Raw genomic sequence first — 3,515 nt, forward strand, 5'->3', positions numbered from 1 at the left:
ACGATCGATAGAGAATTCATAATCCTTATCGGTGATAAAGATAGGTGAAGTGGCAAACTTCGGGTCGTATTTGATCCTAGCTTTCAGAGATTTTTCCTTCCACTTGAGAAGTAATTTCTCAGCGTCATAGGCATCCTTACACGCAAGAAAATCTTCAACTATCTCTCCCTCCATAACGCAACCCTCAGGTATATCAGGCAATTCATATCTAGGAGAGCTAGATCTAGCAGGAGCAAAAGCAGGTTCTATCTAGTATCGGCAGTTTCAGAAGCATCACGAGCATTGGCAGTACCTCTAGAAATATGAGCATCAAGGAATACCCCTAGTGGAACATCAGGCAAAGTAGTATCTCTAGCAATATCAAGCATAGCATCATCAGGCATAGCATCTCTAGCAGTATCAGGCAAAGCAGTATCAGGCACAGCATCATAAGCATCATCAGGCATAGCATCTCTAGCAGTATCAGGCATAGCATCTCTAGCAGTATCAGGAAAAGAAGTATCACGCATAGCATCATAAGCATCATCAAGCACAGGCGACATATCAAGATTTCTAGCAGGAGGTGATGTCGCAAACTTACTCATAACTGAAGGTGAATCAAGTGCACAGCTAGATGGCAGTTCCTTACCTCCCCTCGTAGTTGAGGGCAAGACTTTGGTTTTTGGATCCTTCAGATTCTTCATAGTGATCAGCAGATATAAATACCAAGTGACTCAGAGAATATAGCAATACCTCCCCGGCAACGGCACCAGAAAAATGCTAACTAGCACTCTCTCGCAATAGCTAGACGAATGTTGTTCTCGATTGCTCAACAATTAGAAATTGTCTTGCAATAACCCACCAGTACGTGGGATCGAGGCAGTTTTCGCGGGTGGAGTATTCAACCCAAATTTGTTGATCCGCCAATAGGAGGTGAGAGGATACTCCCAAGTATTAGCAGCTGAATGTGTCAGATTCAACCACACCTGAAAGATTAATATCTGCAAGCAAAGTAGTAACAGCAAAGTAGCAGCAGTAGTGACAGCAGTAGCAAGTAGCAACAGTAGCAAGTAACAGCAGTAGCAAGTAACAGCAGCAGCAACAGTAGTAACAACAGCAGAGCAAAACAAGTAACAACAGCAGTGGGACAAACTCGTAGGCAATGGGTCGGTGATTTGTTTGGATGATATTCATCATGCAACAGCTATAACACGGAGAGATATGTGGCTAGCTCCCGTTCGTCAATGTGATGTAGGCATGCATTCCATGTGTCGTCATACGTGCTTAGGAAAAAGAACTTGCATGACATCTATTGTCCATCCCTCCCGTGGCATCGGGGTCCAAAAGGAAACTACGTGATATTAAGGTTCTCCTTTTAATAAAGAACCGGACCAACGCATTAGCACTTGGTGAACACATGAACTCCTCAAATTATGATCATCACCGGGAGTGGTTCCGGTTATTCTCACTCCTAGGTTGCCGGGTCATAACACATAGTAGGTAACTATAACTTGCAAGATCGGATCTAGAACACACATATATTGGTGACAACATAATAATTTCAGATCTGAAATCATGGCACTCGGGCCCTAGTGACAAGCATTAAGCATGGCAAAGTAGTAGCAACATCAGTCTCAGAACATAGTGGATACTAGGGATCAATCCCCGTCAAAACTAACTCGATTACATGATAGATCTCATCCTACTCATCACCGCCCAGCGAGCCTACGAATAGATTACTCACGAACGATGAAGAGCTTCATGGAATTGGAGAGGGAAGAAGGTTGATGATGACGATGGTGGCGATTTCCCCTCTCCGGAGCCCAAAACGGACTCCAGATTTGCCCTCCAGATGAAGAACAGGATGTGGCGGTGCCTCCGTATCGCAAACGCGATGAAATCTTCTCTCTTGATTTTTTCTGGGACGAAAGTGAACTTATAGAGCTGAGATTGGGGGCGGCAGAGCCACGTGGGCCCCACAAGCTTGCTAGCCGCCACCAGGGGGTGGCGGCTACAGGGCTTGTGGCCCACTGGCCCATCCCCTCCGGTGGATCTTTGCGCAGGTATTTTTCATATTTTTCAGAAATATTCTCCGTAAATTTTCAGGACGTTCTGAGAACTTTCATTTCTGCACAAAAACAACACTAGGGCAATTCTGCTGAAAACAGCGTCAGTCCAGGTTAGTTCCATTCAAATCATGCAAATTAGAGTCCATAACAAGGGCAAAAGAGTTTGGAAAAGTAGATACGATGGAGACGTATCACACATCCACCACAAAGTCCTTGCTCCCGGTCATATGATTTGTTGATCCACCGTCGAGCAACCATGACACCCCACCGGAAGCAAACTCCTACAAGCGATCAAAGTTTGGTTTTAGTTACCCATTCTTGAATGGGTCCTTTGATGTTAGAAACAAGGGTCTTAGGAACCCAAATGGCCCATTCAATGTAATCATCATATGAACCAACAAATTTGGCATAAACATGCCCATCATTAGCACGACATAAAACATAAGAAGGATTAAATCTGTCAGCTGTGTTGGAGGAGGTAGTTTTGCCCTTCTGGACATTGTTGCCACCTTCCTTGACCCTTTTTTTCTTCGAGGGTACTCTCTCCTTCTTTGACAAAAATGTCTTTGAGAGTGAGAGACTTCTTGTTCTTGTTCTTCCCTTTCCTCTTGGACTTGGGTGGAAATCGAAGCCCTTCCTTACCTACCACTTCCTTTTGATTACTCAAAAGGTCATTAAGGTTCTTCTTGCCTTGGATACATGTTACAAGGCCCTTTTCAAGTTGATCTTTCAACTTAGCATTTTCCTCCACAAGATGCACATGCTCACAACAAGAGTTAGTAGCACAAGCATTATCAATTAGAACAAAAGGAGGACAAGTAGAAATCTCTTTGGTTAGTTTTACTTGGAGTTGATCATGAGACTCCTTAAGAGAGGCATGAGTTCGTTTCAAGGCCTTGTGGGCCTTGTTAAGCGTATCAAACTCCTCCTTGAGTCCATCATGGTCACCTCTAAGTGCAACCTTTTCAGATTTAAGAACACGAGCAAGTACAGTAGCATGATCAAGTTCTTTTTGCAGTTTAGCACAACCAACGTTGTTTGACTCCTCAAGAGCCAAACGAAGGTCGCGCTCTTTCTCTAGTGTGATAGATAACTCGGCAATCTCATCGGCATAGTCACGACTATGCCCTTGCAACTCTGAAATAGTGCCCTCATGAGTCTCAACAAGATCATTATCCTCACCAAGTTGTTCCAAAAGAGCAACAAAGTGCTTCTTGGATTCACCCTTGATTTTGCACAGGAATTTGTCCAAATCATGCTCATCAATCTCCACTACATCACTATCATCGACACAATCTAACAATGAAGGAGTAGTAGCAATAGTGGTCTTGATGTTGGATGTTACCTGATTAATACCTTTGGCCATAAGGCACTTGGCAACTTAGTTCTTGTTGGTGGCGCCGAAGAGTGACACCTTGGGAGAGGAGGTGGCAATGGCCACAGTAGCTGTCGCCATCCCTTCATGGC

Source organism: Hordeum vulgare, chromosome 2H (genome assembly GCF_904849725.1).
Source record: "Hordeum vulgare subsp. vulgare chromosome 2H, MorexV3_pseudomolecules_assembly, whole genome shotgun sequence".
NCBI classification, from domain to species: Eukaryota; Viridiplantae; Streptophyta; class Magnoliopsida; order Poales; family Poaceae; genus Hordeum; species Hordeum vulgare.